The 22,470-nt window shown below is 42.9% G+C and overlaps 1 pseudogene; it reads right to left on the reverse strand.

Moving 5' to 3' along the window:
• Positions 1 to 527: 527 nt before the first annotated feature.
• On the reverse strand, positions 528 to 645 carry LOC124717626 (annotated as a pseudogene).
• Positions 646 to 22,470: the final 21,825 nt, after the last annotated feature.

Below are 22,470 nucleotides of genomic sequence, written 5' to 3' on the forward strand. Positions count from 1 at the left end.
AGCGCGGTTCCGCACTGAAGTGCCTAGAACCGCTCGGCCACAGCGCCCGGCACAGTGCTCAGAGCCGTTTGAATCATTTGAACCTGATTGAACGTATGCCTGCGAGAGTGGAAGCTGTCATCAACGTTAAGGGTGGGCCAACACCATACTGAATTGCAGCATTTCCGATGGAGGGCGCCACGAACTTGTAAGTGATTTTCAGCCCGGTGTCCGGATACTTTTGATCACATAGTGTATGTTCCCTATTGTACTGGAGGAAATAACGTTCGTCGGTACAGTGATGCGTTCTGCGTTTTACTCCTGGAGCAGGACGAGTTGATTTTAAAAGCACTCCATCTTCAGGCCACGAGTGGCCTACCGGGACCGTCGACCGCCGTGTCATCCTCAGTTGAGGATGCGGATAGGAGGGGCGTGTGGTCAGCTCACTGCTCTCCCAGTCGTTATGATGGTATTCTTGACCGAAGCCGCTACTAATCGTTCGAGTAGCTCCTCAATTGGCACCACGAGGCTGAGTGCACCCCGAAAAATGGCAACAGCGCATGGCGCCCTGGATGGTCACCCATCCAAGTGTCGACCACCCCCGACAGCGCTTAACTTCGGTGATCTCATGGGAACCGGTGTATCCACTGTGGCAAGGCCGTTGCCACGAGTTGATACTACAACACATAAAAGATACTGACGGAAAAAATCGCAACACCAAAAAATATTTAATGTAGAGTAATGAAGCTTCGGGATTACATTTGCCTAGGTAACATATATCAGTGATTGGCATTGCAAGATCGGAGGTAAGCGCGAGACAAGCCATAGGTAATGTAGAATGCTGGTGCATTAATAACAAGTGTAACCGCCAGTATACAGAAACCATCCAAACTTGCATGCATTTTGTTGTAATGGTGCCGGATGTCAGTTTATAAGATGGAGTTCATTGCCTTTTGTACCTGGTCGAACGATATAGGGACGTTTAATGCTGTTTGTGGATGATGCTGGAGTTGTCGTCTGATGGTGTCCCGTATGTGCTGGACTGGAGATAGATCTGGTAATTCAGCAGGCCAAGGCAACATGTCGACGCTCACTAGAAACACTCCCTGGAATGCTGTTCATGAATGGCTGCACAGCTGGTCGAATCACCAGACTGGCGTACAGCTTTTCAGTCAGGACGCGTGGGATAACCGTGAGAGTGCTCCTGCGCTCTTGAGAAATGGTACCCCACGCCAGGTGTTGGTCTAGTGTGCCCCTTAGCTGGCCTCCTTGTAACCAACACATGACCATGACTTGCACCGAGGCACAGCCTGCTTTCATCAGAAAACACAGCAGACCTCCATCTTGCACTCCAATGATCCGTCGCCTGACTTCATTGAAGTCGCAAATGGCGGCGGATTGGCGTCACTGGAATGCATTCAACAGGGTGCATGGCTCAGAGCTGTCCTCGAAGTAACCGATTTGTAGCGGGAATAAGCTCCTGGTCCCCGGCACGAATCCGCCCGGCGGACTTGTGTCGAGGCCCGGTGAGCTGGCAAGTCTGTGGATGGTTTTCAGGCGGTTTTCCATCTGCCTCGGCGAATGCTGGCTGGTTCCCCTTATTCCGCCTCAGCTACACTATGTCTGCGATTGCTGCGCAAACAAGTTCTCCACGTACGCATACACCACCATTACTCTACCACGCAAACATAGGGGTTACACTCGTCTAGTGTGAGACGTTCCATGGCGAGGGGGGGGGGGGGGGGGGGTGGAGGGAGGGTCCACGGTGGCCGAACCGCATAATAATCCTACAAGAGTATTTCGGTGTGGGGAGGCAGAGGGCTGAAGTGGACTGCAGCAGTCGTCGTGGCGTTGTGGACCACTCCAGCTGGGGCGGGGACGGAGCCTCTCCGTCGTTTCTAGACCCCCGGTTCACATACAACATACAACCGATTTGTAACAATACGTTGTGTCACTGTGGTGGCGACTGCTGCTCAAATTGCTGCCACAGATGCAGTACGATGCGCCAGAGCCATACGCCGAACACGATGGTGTTCCCTCTTGGTAGTGCCAGTGGTCGTCCGGAGCCCACTCTTATCACGACTGTACAGTCTCCTGACCAACGCTGCCAGGAATCATATACACTGGCCACATTCCTGCCAAGACTGTCTGCACCATTGCAGAAGGAACATCCAGCTCCTCATAGCCCAGTTACACTACCTCGTTCAAGATGTTGATAATGGTGTCTTTGTCGCCTTAAAGGCACTCTTGACTAACATCAAGTCACCACAAATGGTTCAAATGGCTCTGAGCACTATGAAACTTAACATCTGAGGCCATCAGTCCCCTAGAACGTAGAACTACTTAAACCTAACTAACCTAAGGACATCACACACATGCATGCCCGAGGCAGGATTCGAACCTGCGACCGTAGCGGTCGCGCGGTTCCAGACTGAAGCGCCTAGAACCGCTCGGCCACCCTGGCCGGCCAAGTCACCACCTCTAATGTCAAAGGTAACTAACGCTCACGACCGTTATATCGTGTATTTAAAGGAAACCTGATTTGCGTCCCTTATGCGACTGGCGTGAAATCTGAATAGACACCATCTTTCAGACGTAGAAACACTCGTGCTAACTTTCGTTTACGTCACGCAGATCCTTGTTGATGTAGCGATTTTTTTCCGTCAGTGTATTAGATTACCTTATTAAAATGTAAAGAAGACGAAATAGTTAAATTTGTAGCAGTCCTTCTCCACAGAAAGGTCACGAGTATTTATTACCGACACCGAATACTAAGGTATCACTCGATAGAGAACAAGGTTCTAGTCTCTTCTCACGGGGTACAATTCACGATAAACATTTAGGTAGTTCTGTCTAATACAACTATGGCACTTCTGACTCGGTATAGAGAGGATGCTGCCGTATTTTCAGCGATGACTCATAACTGGGGCAGAGCGACAATACGAGTAAACGAGCTCATCTAGTATCGAATGGAAACTCCTCTGGCCACATCCACGTCGACTTCACTAGTTCGTCATTGCGTCAGTGCTTACTTTTGGTTTCGTCGCTAAGTTCCAACCTTTCTTCAACTACTCGCTCTTCGGAGGACACCTCACCTCCAATATATACAGTATGTATACATCCATACTCTACAAACCACAGTGTAGTGTATGGTAGAGGCTACTTTCGAAACCACCAGTTAACTTGGGCTCTTCCCGTACCATTCACATACACAGTGTGGCAAGAATCTTTAAACGCCACTGGTTGCACTACAATTAATCTAATTTTATCCTCGTGAACCACCGAGCGAGGTGGCGCAGTGGTTAGACACTGGACTCGCATTCGGGAGACTAACGGTTCAATCCCGCGTGCGGCCATCCTGATTTAGGTTTTCCGTGATTTCCCTAAATCACTCCAGGCAAATGCCGGGATGGTTCCTCTGAAAGGGCACGGCCGACTTCCTTCCCCATCCTTCCCTAATCCGATGAGACCGATGACCACGTTGTCTGGTCTCCTTCCCCAAACAACCAACCAACCAACCAACCTCGTGAACCCTACATGAGCGATCGAGTGGGGTTGTACAGATTTCAGTTGTTTATTGTAGACAAATTATGAATGATACAAGCATATTGCCCTTATCACCAGACAGAGGAAGCTTCAAAGTTTTATGCTCGCACAGACACCAAACCATACTCTCAACATGAGCGTCGATGCGCTGCTCGAGAAACATCAAAATGGTAGTCCATTTCATTTCACGCGCGAATCTACAGTTCCCTATTTACTGAATCAGTAGTTTCAGCAATTCGATTTCTCAGCTCTTGAAGAGTAACAGCCATAGCAGGGCCATAAACTGTGTCTTTTATGCACCCCCACAGAAAAAATTGCAAGGTGTGAGCTCTGGTGACGTGACAGGGCAAAAGGAATGTATAAGATCTTGTTTTGAAACTTCCGGACAGATTAAAAGTGTGTGCCGGACCGAGGCTCGAACTCGGAACCTTTGCCTACTGTTCTAGAAGATCTTGTTGTTCACCCCTTCCGATCCAACGTTATGGGGTGGTTTTGTTAAGGTAATGCCACGCCTCAAGTTGAAAATCTACATCTACATCTACATCCATACTCCGCAATCCACCTGACGGTGTGTGGCGGAGGGTACTTTGAGTACCTCTATCGGTTCTCCCTTCTATTCCAGTCTCGTATTGTTCGTGGAAAGGAGGATTGTCGGTATGCCTCTGTGTGGGCACTAATCTCTCTGTTTTTATCCTCATGGTCTCTTCGCGAGATATACGTAGGAGGGACAAATATACTGCTTGACTCCTCGGTGAAGGTATGTTCTCGAAACTTCAACAAAAGCCCGTACCGAGCTACTGAGCGTCTCACCTGCAGAGTCTTCCACTGGAGTTTATCTATCATCTCCGCAACGCTTTCGCGATTACTAAACGATCCTGTAACGAAGTGCACTGCTCTCCGTTGGATCTTCTCTCTCTCTTCTATAAACCCTATCTGGTACGGATCCCACACTGGTGGGCAATATTCAAGCAGTAGGCGAACAAGTGTACTGTAACCTACTTCCTTTGTTTTCGGATTGTATTTCCTTAGGATTCTTGCAATGAATCTCAGTCTGGCATCTGCTTTACCGATGATCAACTTTATATGATCATTCCATTTTAAATCACTCCTAATGTCTTCTCCCATATTATTTATGAAATTAACTGCTTCCAGTTGCTGACCTGCTATACTGTAGCTAAATGATAAAGGATCTTTCTTTCTATGTATTCGCAGCACATTACACTTGTCTACATTGAGATTCAATAGCCATTCCCTGCACCATGCGTCAATTCGTTGCAGATCCTCCTGCATTTCAGCACAGTTTTCCATTGTTACAACCTCTCGATATACCACAGCATCATCCGCAAAAAGCCTCAGTGAACTTCCGATGTTATCCACAAGATCATTTATGTATATCGTGAATAGCAACGGTCCTACGACACTCCGCTGCGGCACACCTGAAATCACTCTTACTTCGGAAGACTTCTTGCCATTGAGAATGACATGCTGCGTTCTGTTATCTAGGATCTCTTCAATCCAATCACACCATTTGTCTGATAGTCCATATGCTCCTACTTTGTTCATTAAACGACTGTGGGGAACTGTATCGAACGCCTTACGGAAGTCAAGAAACACGGCATCTACCTGGGAACCCGTGTCTATGGCCCTCTGAGTCTCTTGGACGAATAGCGCGAGCTGGGTTTCACACGATCGTCTTTTTAGAAACCCAGAGTAGATTTCTAGTCTCCTGAAAAGTCATTATACTCGAACATAATACGTGTTCCAAAATTCTACAACTGATCGACGTTAGAGATATAGGTCTATAGTTCTGCACATCTGTTCGACGTCCCTTCTTGAAAACGGGGTTGACCTGTGCCCTTTTCCAATCCTTTGGAACGCTACGTTCTTCTAGAGACCTACGGTTCACCGCTGCAAAATCGAACTGGTATCCCATGAGGTTCAGCGGCCTTTCCTCTTTTGAGCGAATTTAATTGTCTCTCTACCCCTCTGTCGTCTATTTCGATATCGACCATTTTGTAATCAGTGCGACAATCTAGAGAGGGAACTACAGTGCAGTCTTCCTCTGCCGTCATGCATCCAAATGAAATAATTAGAAACTTCGTGAAATTGAGAAAACAGGTAATTTTACAGCAAGTCGCAGTTTCATCGACAAAAAAGAAACGTATATAAACTTTGTGAGCAGAGATGTCACAAAACACATTCGGTTTCGGTGAGTCTCTTTCATGTTAGGCGACGACTGCAGAATTTTGTGACCCCTAAATTCTTACATTAAGGCGGTTTATTTCACCCGATAGATGAAACGTCGATTCGTCCGAAAAACGAGTGGTTCCGAAAAACCTCTGCCATATCCTGGAGAATGGAAATGCAAAATTCGTGCCTTCTCTTATCTATATCTTCAGGTATACTACGAAAATCACACTTAAGTGCCTGGCAGACGATTCACCGAACCACTTTCACAATTCTCTATTATTCCACATTCGAAGAGCGCGCGGAAAAAACTAACACGTATATCTTTCCATGTCAGCTCCGATTTCACTTATTTTATTAGTGTGATCCTTTTTGCCTATGTATGTCGGCGTCAACAAAACACTTTTGCATTCGGAGGTGAAAGTTGGTGATTGAAATTTCGTGAGAATATTCCGCTGCAACAAGAAACGCCTTTGTTTTAGTGTTGTCCATCCCAAATAGTGTATCATGTCCGTGACAGTCTCTCTCCGCTGTTTCTCGGCAATACAAAACTTGCTGCCCCTCTTTGAACTTTCTCTATGTACTCCGTTAATCCTATGTGGTAAGGATCCCACTCGGTGCAGCAGTACCCCAAAAGAGGACGGACAAGCGCAGTGTAGGCAGGTTCGTTTAGTAGGTCTGTTACATTTTTTAAGTGTTCTGCCATTAAATCGCAGTCTTTGGTTCACACTACATTTTCTGTGTGTTCCTTCCAGTTTACATTGTTCGTAATTGTACTTCCTAGGTATTTATTTTTAGTTGCAGCGTTTAGATTTAAGCGATTTATCGTGTAACCGAAGTATAACAGATTCTTTTTAGCACTCATGTGGTCACACTTTTCATTATTTAGGCTCAATTGCAATTTTCGCACTATTCAGATATCTTTTCTAAGTCGTTTTGCAATTTGTTTTGAACTTCTGATGATTTTATTACTCGATAAACGACAGCGGTATCTGCAAACAGCCGGCCGCGATGGTCTAGCGGTTCTGGCGCTGCAGTCCGGAACCGCGGGACTGCTACGGTCGCAGGTTCGAATCCTGCCTCGGGCATGGGTGTGTGTGATGTCCTTAGGTTAGTTAGGTTTAAGTAGTTCTAAGTTCTAGGGGACTTATGACCTAAGACGTTGAGTCCCATAGTGCTCAGAGCTATTTGAACCATTTTATCTGCAAACAACCTAAGACAACTAGTCATATTGTCTCCTAAATCGTTTATAGAGATAAGGAACAGCAGAGTGCCTATAACACTACCTTATGGAACACCAGACGTCACCTCTGTTTTACTCGATAACTTTCCGTCAGTTACTAAGAACTGTGACGTCTCTGAGAGGAAATCACGAATCCAGTCACATAACTGACACGATATTCCATAAGAAGACAATTTTAGTACAAGCCGCTTGTGTGGTACAGTGTCAAAAGCCGTTTGGAAATCTAGAAATACGGAATCAATTTTAATCCCTTGTCAATAGCACTCAACACATCGTGTGTGTAAAGAGCTAGCTGTGTTTCGCAAGAACGATGTTTTCTAAATCAGTGTTGGCTGTGTATCAACAGACCGTTCTCTTCGACGTAATTCATAATTGTCGAACACAAAGTATGTTCCAAAATCCTGCTGCATATCGACCTTAATGTAAAAATGTAAATGTCGTGTGACAAGGGCCTCCCGTCGGGTAGACCGTTCGTCGGGTGCAGGTCTTTCGATTGGACGCCAATTCAATGACTTGCGCATCGATGGGGATGAAAAGATGATGATTAGGACAACACAAAACCCAGTCTCTGATAGGAGAAAATCTCCAACCCGGGCCCTTAGGATTGATATTCTATCGCGCTGATCACTCAGCTAGCAGGGACGGACGACGTTAATGATATGGGCCTGATATGGTCGCCGGCACGCAATTGCTGCAGCAATTGCACCGTGTGAGGACTCATATGCAGAAGTCATTTCAGAACAGGCCACACCGTTGTTTGAGGAAGTTGAAGTTCCCAGCCCGCCCGACTTACGGGCTTCCGCGGTCTCCGTGTGAACGCATCGCTGATACGCTCGACATTTTCATCAGACGCGCATGGCCGACCAGTGCTGTCCCTTTGTACATGCTACACAAACTACCAATAATTATGTAAGCCACTCTTAAATCCTATTGTGCAGAGGCGGCTCCGTGCTCAATCTACGACGTTATGCACGTTGCACCTGAACAATGGATTGACTTCGCGCAAATTCCAACACACAAAACGATTTCTCTTGTGGTGTAGTTACCATGTTACCATAAAAAGACAACAGCGCAGCTGTGTCAAAACTTTGAACCTTCCCCCATACAGTGACGTGCGCAATGTGTTTCTACCATTTTCGGTTTGTCAGTAATAAACAACTGAAATCGGTTCTTCCTTTTGGAATCTCCCGATGCTATATTCCCAGTGTCATCATTTAAAGCCGATTCATGAAACTTTGCAAGTAGATTTTCACGGGGTAATTTCCTTCTATCCGCCAGTTCAGTTCCCTCACTATCTCTGTGACACTCTCCTATGTGTCAAACAGATCTTCGACCGTTCGTGCTGCCATTCTCTGTATACGTAGTCCCATTTGGTACGGGTCCCACACACTTAAGCAGTATTGTATGATTGGTCACACGAGTGGTCTGTGAGCAATCTCCTTTGTAGGGTGATTGCATTTTCCTAGTACTCTGCCAGTACATCGAGGTCTGCCACCCGCTGAACCTACAACAGAGCCTATGTTATCTTTCCATTCCACATTTCCACAAAGTTTTACACTCAAATATTTGTGTGAGTTGACATGTTCCAACTGTGACTCGTTGATATTGTCGTTTCAGTTGTCTTCCTTCCTTTTTTTAACTCCACAATTTTACGTATCTGAACATCTGAAGTAAGTTGCCAGTCTTGGCACCACTTTTAACAGATCTGATTGAATATTTGTGCAGTTTTCTTTTCAGATGGAGTATGATTATAGATAACTGCACTGTCTGCCAAAACTTTGAGGATACTATTAGTATTGTCTGCAAGGTCATTAATACACAACATGAACAGCAAGGGTCTCAGCACACTTCCCTGAGGCAGAGCTGCAGTTACTTCTATATATGTCGATGACTGTCTGCACCAAGATAACATGCTGCTGCGTCTCTGACAAAAAAGTCCTGAATCCAGTAGCAAATTTCTTTTGATGCTTTGTACGATCGTACTTTCAAAAATAAGCTTAGATGTGGAACTGAGTCGAATGCTTTCCGTAAATCGAGAAATACTGTCTCTATCGGACTGCCTTAATCCATGGCTTTAAGTGTGGTATTTAATAAAAGTGTGTATTGGGTTTCACATGTCCATGTTTTCGGAATCCGTGTTGCATGGAGGAGACCATTCTGTTCGAAATACATCGTGATGTTTAAGTTCAGGATATGTTCTAAGAGTCTGCAAGAAATTTACGTCAAGGATACTGGACGGTAGTTTTGTGGATCACTTCTGCTACGATACCCTTCCTGAGGGAGGGTATGGTCTGTGCTTTCTTCCAACGAATGGATACAGCTTTTTATTTGAAGAATCTGCCGTGTTTGGTACAAATCATCTCACAGCTAAATCTGTAGACCCTGCTGTGAACGAATCTTGCAGGATGATCACAGTGGACTTAGAAATCTAGTCCTGATGAGAAGATTTACTGTCTTACCGGTATTGCAGAAAGTTGTCGCTGGCCGTGACCTACTGAAGGATGAAAACGTTGAAGCTTTGAAGCTCATCCACTGTTTGGGGATGAACTACCAAAGCCTATGCTAAAATTTCCTTCGAACAGTAGAACCCACCTTCGAAACTCTCTCCAAGCAAGAGAAGTCTTCTTCCAGCCAGCTACAACGAGGATTGGGGTGTTCTGAGTGCTTTTAACCACTTAAGAACTGGTGTCGGTAACACGAAGCCCACCTTTACACTATGTGGTTTCACACATCGGAGGGTAGATTAGATTAGATCACATTTACTTTCATTCCAACTGATCCGTAGTGAGGAGATCCTCCAGGATGTAGAACATGTCAGGAGAACAACAATATATGACAAATATTTACAACTAAAACAAATAAGGTAATGTACCTTCCACAGGCCCCAAGTGGAATTTTTTTCGAACGAACACTGTGTGAAAGGATCATATTACAACACACATTAACTAAAATTGCATTATTCACTGAATTTAAAATTTAAAAAGAAATGTTTTTTTTATTTATAAGTTGATAAATCTATAATAGAACTACTACAATACTTATATACAATGAACAATTTACTGCACTGAAATAGTGCAGAAGTTAGATTGTACACACACACACACACACACACACACACACACACACACACACACACACACACAACCGTTGGCTCTACTGAGAAATTCATCAATGGAATAGAAAGAGTTGGCCACCAATAAATTATTTAGGCTTCTCTTAAACTGAAGTTCAATGGCTGTTAACTTTTAATGGCTGCTGGAAAGTTATTAAAAATGTGTGTTGCTGAATAATGCACAACTTTTTGTACAAAAGTAAGTGGCTTTAAATCCTTGTGAAGATTATCCTTATTTCTATTATGGATTCCATGAACTGAGCTGTTGGTTTGAAAAAGTGATATATTTTTAACGACAAGTTTGATTAAGAAATAAATATATTGGGAAGCAGTAGTTAGTATCCCTAGTTCCCTAAACAGACCTCTGCAGGATGTTCTTGAGTTCACAACACATATAACTCTTATTGCACGTTTTTGTGCCCAGAGGACTTTAGCTTGGCTTGATGAATTACCCCCCAAAAAAATCCCATATGACATTATGGAGTGAAAGTAAGCATAGTATGCCAGCTTTTCCATTGTTATATCCCATATGTCTGAGAGAATTCGCATTGCACATAGAAATGTTTAGACACTTCAGCAGTTCTGTGGTGTGCTCCTGCCAGTTGAATTTATTATCAAGCTGTAATCCCAAGTATTTTACACTGTCCACTTCTACCTGCTTGTCATCATATGTTACGCATATACTCGTGGGACACCCGTTACAATTTTTAAACTGCATGTAGTGTGTTTTTTCTAACTTTAGTGACAAAGAATTGGCTACGAACCAGTGATTAATGTCCACAAATGTTCTACTAGCCGATCTTTCTACGACTACATTTGATTTGCTATTTATTGCAATGTTTGTATCATCGGCAAACGAAACAAACTTGGCATCTGGTAATGATACTGATGAAAGGTCATTGATATACACAAGAAAAAGTAAGGGCCCTAAGATGGAAACTTGTTGGAGCCCACATGTAATTATTTCCCAGTTGGATGATGCCTGATAGATTGATACACGTCTCGCTCCTAATAACACCCTTTCTTTCCTATCAGTGATATAAGATTTGAAAAATTTTGCAGCGTTTCCTCTTACACCATAATATTCTAATTTACTTAAAAGGATATTGTGATTTACACAATCAAAAGCCTTTGACAGATCACAAAATATACTAGTTGCCTGAAATTTTTTGTCTAATGAATGAAGTACATTTTCATTGTAAGTTGAGATAGCCTTCTCAATATCAGAACCCTTTAGAAATCCGAACTGCGACTTTGACACTATGTTATTTGTGGTAAGATGGTTATAAAGCCGATTGTACATTACCTTTTCCAAAAATATTTGAGAATGCTGGCAAAAGTGAAATTGAACGGAAATTTGATGCTATTTCTTTATCTCCCTTCTTAAACAGTAGCTTAATTTCAAATACTTCAATCATTCAGAAAATATTGCACTGATAAACGACTGGTTACACAGATAGATTAATATATTACTTAACTCAGAATCACATTATTTAATTAACTTTGTTGATAATTCATCATGCCTACTAGTTGTTTTTTATTTTAAAGATTTTATGATGGACATTACGTCTTCTGGGGTAGTGAGGATCAAGTTCATATTATGGAAGTTACTTGAAATGTCTGATCTGATGGCAGCATCTACAGAACCTGACAACCCCACATTTTCAGTAACGGTTATAAAATTTTTGTTAAAAAGTTCTGCACCGCTATACACATCTGTCACCAATGTATCTTTTACTCTTATTGCTATTTGCCTCTCTTCATGTCTGGTTCTACCAGTCTCCTCCTTGACTATATCCCATATTGTCCTTATTTTGTTTTCTGATATGACTATCTTTTTCTAGTAATTATTTTCTTTGATGTCCGTATTACAGTCTTTAATATTTTGCGTATTTCTTGTAATGTGCTATAGCATCAACATAAAAATGTTTCAGATTGACAGATACAGTTTTCTTTTTGTTTTACAAGATACCTCTATTCCTTGAGTAATCCATGGCTTCTCTGTAGACACTGTTCTAACCTTGATTAGTTTTGGGGAAAAACTGTGTTCAAATAAGGTAAGCACTTTATCAGCAGAAGTATTAAATTTTTCATTCATGCCATGAGCCCTGTAAACATCACTCCAGTGAATGTCTCTGAGGAGTGTCCTAAAATAATCAATTTTTGGCTTATTGATTACCCTCTTGAGCTCAGATTTAACAGATTTTATATCCTGTTCAGTATTAACATTCAACAGAACTAACTGCATGTCATGGTCTGAGAGGTCATTGACTATTGGTTTTGTAATATAATTTTGTACATTGGTCTTTTCTATAAAGATATTATCGATGGCCGTTTGCGAGCAATTGGCTACCCTAGTTGGGAGCTTTAAAATGGAAATTAAGTTGAATGATAGTGTTACTAACTCAAATAAGTTCTTATTTGTAGAATCTTTAAGGAAATCTACATTGAAGTCGCCAGCAACCACTATTTCCTTGTTTTTGGTTGTTAATTGGGCCAGTACAGCTTCAAGGTGGTTTATGAACAGATTAAAGTTACCTGCAGGTGCTCAATATACACTTAATATTATGAAGGATTTTTTATGAAATTATACTTCTGTTGTACATGCTTCCACATGCTGTTCTAGGCAAAATTTATGACCGTCTACGTTCTTAAATTTATGACAGTTCCTGATGAATGTGGCAATTCCTCCTTTCTCCATTGTAGTCTACAAAAGTGAAATGCTAATCTATATCCCCAACACTTAAAGTGGTCACATGATGGTTTCTTTCACAAACTGAAGGTTTGTCTCAATCCTGACCTCTCTTAAAACTTGGTTTCTTTCTGTCCCCCCCCCCCCCCTCCTACCACAAAAGCGGTCTTTTCTGGACCCTACGACCACTGGTATTTTATCACTAATTACACTGTCTGCCCCTCTTTAACTTTCCTGCTATTTTCCCAATCAGCTTACCCTTCATTTTCCTGTTGAGGTGAAGGCCATGCTTCGTATAATCCCACCTATTGAGAGAATCAGTAGGAACCACACCAATGTGTGACCCTGCACCTGACATAAGCAGCCGTTCCAACTCCAAATTAAATCTCCTGACAGAAGAGTTCAAACGAGGTCGGTCATGGGGCCCAAGAACAGAAACAAACTCAACACTAGTATGCTTCAATGCTGAGGTAGTCTTTGCTAGATCACACTCTATATTGTACCCAGGTTCTCTGTCAATAATATTATCTGGCCCACCCTTTACAACCACGGTGTCTTCCTTAGTGAAGTCTTTGCAAAGTGATCCTAAATCCTCTGTCACCTGCTCCAGGCCAGCACTAGGTGTATAAAAAATTGTTACCTGGTATTCTGATCCTAGTTCATCCTGCAAAAGTTGGTCAACACCTCTTCCATGGGAACTACCTAACAACAACACTTTCTTTCTCTTTACTGTTTTCCCTACATTTTTACTTTTCAATTTGAAGCTGAAAGTTTGTTGTGCCCTGTCTATACCTGCAACTGCTTGAGGCTCACCAGTTATTAACTGAAACAACATGTCAAATCCATTTTCCACATTCACCACCAAGCTGTCAGACAAAGTTCTAGGCCTGTTCCTCCTGTTGCCTGTTTCCACTTCCCAACTCTCTTTACCCTTCTCTCTCCTTAACCTGTCAAGATCTCCCGTGGCCTTGTCTAACTCAGCCTGAAGGGCGGCAATTTTCCCCTCCTGTTCTAGTACCTTCCTATCTCTACTATATATCCTACAAAACCACGATGAGTCTCATTTACTTCCCCTAATCCCACTACAGTCGCCCATAAGGAAAAAGCTACAGCACCCTTCACACCGAAGCCCCGACCTAACAATTCTACGGCAACTCAACCACTTTTCACTCAAACGTAAGAGTTTATTAAGCATAAGTCAGTTAAATTAAAGTTAAGCACAAAAACATGATTACACAAATTTTGTCTATACCCAACCTGCGGATCACCTGTGCCTTCACAACACGGGCACTTATGGTTGCAAACGACAGACGAGTAGGTGTCACTCGACTAAGGACATATGTCATCTGAGTTGCAAATTTGGTCAATGATGTTTCCGAAAATGGATTTTTTTTAAATATGCATACACCGGATGATTAAAAAAAGAAAGAACAGATTTCGATTGTTTATTGCAAAGTACGCTGATGAGCCAAAGAAACTGGTACACCTGTCTATTATCGTGTTGGGCCCGTGCAAGCATGCAGAAGTGCCGCAACACGACGTAGCATGTACTCAAATAATGTCTGAAGTAGTGCTGGAGGGAACTGAATGAATGAATAATGCAGGACTGTCCATAAATCCGGAATACGATGGGGTGGGGATCTCTTCTGAACAGCACGTTTCAAGGCATCCCAGATATGCTCAATAATGTTCATGATGTCTTTGGACTTTGGTGGCCAGCGGAAGTGTTTAATTACTTTTGAATACATTGTGGGAGTTAACAGTGATCAATGTGTTACAAATATTTACTATCAAAAACAGTCTTGATCACAATTGTGTTTAAACTCAGAAGAGTGTTTCTGGAGCCACTCTGTAGCAATTCTGGATGTCTGGAGTGCCGCATTGTCCTGCTGGAATTGCCAAGGTCCGTCTGAATGCACATTGGACATGAATGGATGCAGCTGATCAGACAGGATGCTTACGTACTTGTAACCTGCCATAGTCGTATCTAGACATATCAGGGGTCCCATATCACTCCAATTGCACACGCCCCACACCATTACCGAGCCCCCACCAGCTTGAACTTTCCTCTGCTGACACGCGGGGACCATCGATTCATAAGGTTGTCTCTGTACTCGTACACGTCCATCTGCTCTATGCAATTTGAAACGAGACTCGTCCGACAAGGCAACATGTTTTCAGTCAGAAACAGTCGAACGTCGCTGTCGATGGGCCGGCGAGGCATAAAACTTTGTGCCGTGCAGTCATCAGGGGCAGACGACTGGGCCTTCAGCTCCAAAAGCCAATATCAAAATGGTTCAAATGGCTCTGAGCACTATGGGACTTAACATCTATGGTCATCAGTCCCCTAGAACTTAGAACTACTTAAACCTAACTAACCTAAGGACAGCACACAAGACCCAGCTATCACGAGGCAGAGAAAATTCCTGACCCCGCCGGGAATCGAACCCAGGAACCAGGGCGTGGGAAGCGAGAACGCTACCGCACGACCACGAGATGCGAAGCCAATATCGATGGTTGTAACATCCACGTGATAAAATTTTGGCTACAGTGCGACGAGAGGAAATTATGCCTCTAACAGTTATAAACATTATGTATTCGACGTATGAAAAAACAGTGAAAACTTATAAATATTAATTATTTATATAATATTCTATGATGTAATTAGACATATCGACGTGTATCATACAAAGACAATGATAATTGTAAATTCCTTTTATGATCTGCGTTTGTCTTCCTTTGTTTTTACCTTTTGTTGGATGGCTTTTGTAGACTGCGGACGCGTATCAAACTGAGGTCTGTGAAGAAACTGTAATTATTTGTTAATTATTACTTGAAAACAGAGTTCATTATTATTATAAATATCAGTGATAATTATTTGTAACTTTAATTCCTCTCTCAGTAAGCATTATCTGTGTTAATTATTTCTTTCCGCTGCAAGGAGCGCAGCCATTGATGATAGAAATTTGTATCGCGTTTTTGTCTGTGTTTTCCTTAGAAACAAATCAAATGTTTGCTTGATGAAGTCTAAATAGTGCACAATACGAAATTACATTTTATAGCGTTTAATAAGCATTTTAAATATTTACTTATTTACTCTAACAATAGAAAGTCTCTATCAAATGTCTGCCGCCATCTTAACATTACCTCAGCTGCAAATTCAAATTTAAATTACGCAATTCTGCAGAATAAATGCCGAAGGTAATACAAATGTGTAAAAGTAAATGTGCACCGGCGGTCCCGAACTCATTTTATATGAAAATGATTCGAATCAGATTGGTTCTTTAAAAACAGTGCTCATAGCACGATCGTTATAACAAACTTTTCTAGCTGATGTATGGAGCCGAAATTCGTTGAATGGTTCGCACGCTGACATTTGTTGATGGCCCAGCACTGAAATCTGCAGCAATTTGCGGAACGGTTGCACTTCTGCCGCGTTGAACGATTCTCTTCAGTCGTCGTTGGTCCCGTTCTTGCAGGATCTCGTTCGGGCCGCAGCGATGTCGGAGATCTGGTGTTTTACCCGATTCCTGATACTCACAGTACACTCGTAAAATGATCGTACGGGAAAATCCCCACTTCATCGCAACCTTGGAGATGCTGTGTCGCATCGCTCATGCGCCGACTACAGCACCACGTTCAAACTCACTTAAATCTTGATAACGTGCCTTTCTAGCAGGAGTAACCGGTCAAACAACTGCGCTAGACACTTGTGTTATATAGGCGTTACCGACCGCAGCGCCGTATTCCGCCTGTTCACAAATTTCGCTATTTGAATACGCATAACTATACCAGTTTCTTTGGCGCTTCAGTTTATAAAACATGGAAACACATTGCGCGTGGATAGAGAAAGGTTCAAAGTTCTGACATAGTTGAGCTGCTGTCTGTTTATAGCAACATGGAGACTACACCACAAGAGAAATCGTTTTGTTTGCTGGAGTCTGCGCAAAGTCAATCAATTTTTAAGATAGCTAAGTGCATTCCGCCGTCGATTGAGCAAGGAGCCGCCTCTGCACATGCATATTTTTAACTGGCCTACAAAATTCCTTGCATCTGGTCGCATGGGCAAGGAGCAGACCACTGGTTGGCCACGCATGTCTGATAAAAATGTCGGCCACATTCACACGGAGCCCTCGGTAGTCCACAAGACGGACAGGACGGGAACTTCAGCATCATCAAACAGCGGTGTGGCGCGTTCTGAAACGACGCCTTCATATGGAGCCATACAAGTTGCAGTTACTGCGGCAGCTGCGTCCCGGCGACCGTAACAGAAGGTACGGATTTTGCGTTTCCGCTCTCCAAGATATGGCAGACGACATATTCCCCGAATGACTCATTTTTTGGACGGATCGACGTTTCATCTATCGAGTAAAGTAAAACGATATAATGTAAGAATTTCGGGGTCACAAAATCCTGGCGTCCTTCTCTAAAATAAGAGACCCACCGAAACTGAATGTCTTTTGTGACATTCCTGTTCACAAAGTTGTTAGACCTTTGTTTTGTGCGGGTGAAACTGTGACAAGAACATTATACCTGGACATTCTGTAAAATAGCTTGTTTCCTCAACTTCACGACTTTTCCACTTATTTCATATTTATTCATGGCGGCCCCCCGCCTCACTTTTACCCTGAGGTGTGGCATTATGTTATCAAAACCATCAGACTACATTAGATTGGAAGATGTGGACAACAAGATCTTTTACATTGCTTTTGGCCTTCCCGTTCACTACAGCTCCCTCCTTGCGACTTCTAACAGCCGTGTACCGCAAGTCTCTAAAGGAACCGAAAGTTCCAAATGATTGGAAAAGAGCACAGGTAGTTCCAGTTTTCAAGAAGGGTCGTCGAGCAGATGCGCAAAACTATAGGCCTATATCTCTGACATCGATCTTTTGTAGAATTTTAGAACACGTTTTCTGCTCGCGTATCATGTCACTTCTGGAAACCCAGAATGTACTATGTAGGAATCAACATGGATTCCGGAAACAGCGATCGTGTGAGACTCAACTCGCTTTATTTGTTCATGAGACCCACAAAATATTAGATACAGGCTCCCAGGTAGATGCCATTTTCCTTGACTTCTGGAAGCCGTTCGATACAGTTCCGCACTGTCGCCTGATAAACAAAGTAAGAGCCTACGGAATATCAGACCAACTGTGTGGCTGGATTGAATAGTTTTTAGCAAACAGAACACAGCATTTTGTTCTCAATGGAGAGACGTCTACAGACGTTAAAGTAACCTCTGGCGCGCCACAGGGGAGTGTTATGGGACCATTGCTTTTCACAATATATATAAATGACCTAGTAGATATTGTCGGAAGTTCCATGCGGATTTTCGCGGATGATGCTGTAGTATACAGAGAAGTTGCCGAGTTAGAAAAATGCAGCGAAATGCAGGAAGATCTGCAGCGGATAGGCACTTGGTGCAGGGAGTGGCAACTGACCCTTAACATAGACAAATGTAATGTATGGCGGATACATAGAAAGAAGGATCCTTTATTGTATGATTATGTGATAGAGGAACAAACACTGATAGCAGTTACTTCTATAAAACATCTGGGAGTAAGCGTGCGGAACGATTTGAAGTGGAATGATCATATAAAATTGATTGTTGGTAAGGCGGGTACCAGGTTGAGATTCATTGGGAGAGTCCTTAGAAAATGTAGTCCATCAACAAAGGAGGTGGCATACAAAACACTCGTTCGACCTATACTTGAGTATTGCTCATCAGTGTGGGATCTGTACCAGGAGATAGAGAAGATCTAAAGAAGAGCGGCACGTTTCGTCACAGGGTTATTTGGTAAGCGTGTTAGCGTTACTTGAGATGTTTAGCAAACTCAAGTGGCAGACTCTGCAAGAGAGGCGCTCTGCATCGCGGTGTAGCTTGCTGTCCAGGTTTCGAGAGGATGCGTTTCTGGATGAGGTATCGAATATATTGCTTACCCCTACTTATACCTCCCGAGGAGATCACGATTGTAAAATTAGAGAGATTCGAGCGCGCACGGAGGCTTTCCGGCAGTCGTTCTTCCCGCGAACCATACGCGACTGGAACACCGTTGGGTGGCTTGCGGAGTATAAATGTAGATGTAAAAGGCACAGTTCTTTGCCCCACCAATCGCTGTTAGTCTTAAAGAGCAGAGAAATAAAATTCTTGAAGCTGTCGATTCAGTAAGCAGGGGTCTGTGGAATGAAATGGACTACCGTGTCGATGATTCTCGAACAACACATGATGCTTATGCTTGAGTGCCTGTGCGAACATAAGACTCTGAAGCTTGCTCAATGCAGTGACATGCACAGTGTCTTTCTGTTTTTCATAGATTGTCTGTAATAAACAACTGATATCTGTTCTTCCTTTTTGAATCACCCTGTGTTGCATATAGCTGAGTGCGCTGTAAAGATAGGCTTCTGACGCGATGACTTTGTCTGCCTGTACTTAGACAGAGCACGGTTCTCCTCCACGCACGATGTGAAATTCTCCTGGCATATTAAAACTGTATGCCCGACAAAGACTCGAACTCGGGACCTTTGCCTTTCGCTGGCAAGTGCTCTACCATCTCAGCTACCGAAGCACGACTCACGCCCGGTACTCACAGCTTTACTTCTGCCAGTATCTCCTCTCCTACCTTCCAAACTTTACAGAAGCTCTCCTGCGAACCTTGCAGAACTAGCACTCCTGAAAGAAAGGATATTGCGGAGACATGGCTTAGCCACAGCCGGGGGGATGTTTCCAGAATGAGATTTTCACTCTGTAGCGGAGTGTGCGCTGATATGAACCTTCCTGGCTGATTAATACTTTCGGGCCGACCAAGACTCGAACTCGGGATCTTCGCCTTTCGCAGGCAATTGCTCTACCATGATTGCCCGCGAAAGTCAAAGGCCCCGAGTTCGAGTCTCGGTCGGGCACACAGTTTTAATCTGCTAGGAAGTTTCATATCAGCGCACACTCCGCTGCAGAGTGAAAATCTCATTCTGGAAACATCCCTCAGGCTGTGGCTAAGCCATGTCTCCACAATATCCTTTCTTTCAGGAGTGCTAGTTCTGCAAGGTTCGCAGGAGAGCTTCTGTAAAGTTTGGAAGGTAGGAGACGAGATACTGGCAGAAGTAATGCTGTGAGACCGGGCGTGAGTCGTGCTTCGGTAGCTCAGGTGGTAGAGCACTGGCCGCGAAATGCGAAGGTCCCGAATTCGAGTCTCGGTCGGGCACACAGTTTTATTCTGCCAGGAAGTTTCTAAATCAGGATGGCTGGACGCGGGATTGAACCATCGTCCTCCCGAATGCGAGTCCAATGTGCTAACCACTGCACCACCTCGCTCGGATTTAACTAGCGGCTACCGATATTTTCTTGTAGTCAGTTTTGAAATATCTCAAGAAAGCTGTTTCATCTGCTGGACATTTTAACCTTTCTGCAACTTTTTCCTCCATGAACGAAAGCTTCTCAACCATTATCTTCCCTCAAATGTCATACAGTACAACGTGAAAGCTCTTCTGGAAACTTTCTTATCTGTTCCCAAAGAATCTTCAACCGAATGATAGAAAAACTGCTATGTTGCACTGGTTTCAGTAATTTAAGGTATCACTTTGAATTAATAAAAATAAATGGCTAGGTATGAGCACGATTCACGCACCGAGGTTTCCGTATAAACTTCATTACCTATACAGACAGTTCATCCATTCCAGGAACAGAGAATCTCGATGATTTTTCTCTGGCAAGATATTGGTACCCGGAACTACGAGGCTTTCGAGAATGTTTTAATTTCAAATTTGGAGCCCTATAATAAATGACAAATATATTTTTCGCCTGATGTAATTACAGATAAACAGCCTTAGGATTTTTTCCTCTGGTTGTACTGTGAAACCTTGCTTCTCGCCATATTTAATGATTCTAAGTCAACAGTAAGTATCCTATAAGTTTTAGTGGCAAGAGTTTGCGAGTATCAAAATATGAGACGAAAATCGACGTACCTTTTGGTTGCATTGACTAAGAAAGTTTACATTTATCACACCGCCAAGGTACTATAGACCTTACTATGTGACATAAATTTCAACTCGATAAGTGTACCCGTAGAAAAATGAATCTTAAAAGACAGACGGAGAGGTACACAATCGGACAACAGATAACAAGAAGTTTTTTTGTGTGGTATGTTTACAAATTTACCACTTTCGGATTTTTTTCTTTGGTTGTTGCTTAAAACCTTGCTTCTTGCCAAATTTCATGCTTGTAGGTCAACAGGAACTGCTCTACAGGTTATGAAGAGAGAGTTCGCGAACATCACAGTACATGAGATACGTGGCCCACATATTTCGATTGCACTGACTTAGAAGCAAACATGTTTTGTGCCGCCAATGGACCATAGACCTAAGTACGTGACATAAATGTCAATTTGATACGTCTAACTGTTCCTGAGAAAAAGGGTCTTAACAGACGGACGGATAGGTAAACACTCTGATGACAAATCACAATTATTTTCGTGTGATGTAATTACAAATTCACAACTTTCTGAGATTTTCCTCTGGTTCTGCTAAGAAACCTTGCTTCTTGTCAAATTCCATGATTTTATGTCAACGGGAACTACCCTACAGGTTTTGATGAGTGAGTTTCCGAATGTCAAAGTATGTGAGATAAGTAGCCGCATCTTTTGGTTGCATTGACTTAGAAGCTTATGTTTATTACACCGCCAAGACACCATATGGCTTACTGTGTTACATAAATTTCAGTATGCTACGTCTACCAGTTCCTGAGAAGAATGTTTTTTAACAGTCGGATGTAGTGATGAGGAGTAGGCAGATGTTTAAGACATTAGTCAGGAAGAATCAATACGCAAAGAAGTGGGATACAGAAGAAGGCAGTACACGTGAAGAGAAATGGACATCTCTACAAAGGACCATCACAGAAGTTGGAAAGAAAAACATAGGTAAAAACATAGGTAAAAAGAAAATAACTGCGAAGAGACCCTAGGTAGCAGAAGAAATACTAGAGCTAACATAGGTAAAAACATAGGTAAAAAGAAAATAACTGCGAAGAGACCCTAGGTAGCAGAAGAAATACTAGAGCTTTCGAAACAAACAAACAAAAAACAGCTTTGGAAAAAGGTGTCTGGTATTTCAGCTTTACGCGTGTCATCCTCTGTTTCAATGCCATTATCATCCCAGAGTGTCTGGATATGCTGTTTCGATCCACTTACTGATTTAACGTAAGACCAGAACTTCCTAGGATTTTCTGTCAAGTCGGTACATAGAATTTTACTTTCGAATTCACTGAACGCTTCACGCATAGCCCTCCTTACGCTAACTTTGACATCGTTTAGCTTCTGTTTGTCTGAGAGGTTTTGGTTGCGTTTAAACTTGGAGTGAAGTTCTCTTTGCTTTCGCAGTAGTTTCCTAACTTTGTTGTTGTACCACGGTGGGTTTTTCCCGTCCCTCACAGTTTTACTCGGCACGTACCTGTCTAAAACGCATTTTACGATTGCCTTGAACTTTTTCCATAAACACTCGACATTGTCAGTGTCGCAACAGAAATTTTTGTTTTGATCCGTTAGGTAGTCTGAAATCTGCCTCCTATTCCTCTTGCTAAACAAATAAACCTTCCTCCCTTTTTTATATTCCTATTTACTTCCATATTCAGGGATGCTGCAACGGCCTTATGATCACTGATTCCCTGTTCTGCGCTTAAAGAGTCGAAAAGTTCGGGTCTGTTTGTTATCAGTAGGTCCAAAAT

The sequence above is a fragment of the Schistocerca piceifrons genome, chromosome 9, assembly GCF_021461385.2.
Source record: "Schistocerca piceifrons isolate TAMUIC-IGC-003096 chromosome 9, iqSchPice1.1, whole genome shotgun sequence".
Taxonomy (NCBI): domain Eukaryota; kingdom Metazoa; phylum Arthropoda; class Insecta; order Orthoptera; family Acrididae; genus Schistocerca; species Schistocerca piceifrons.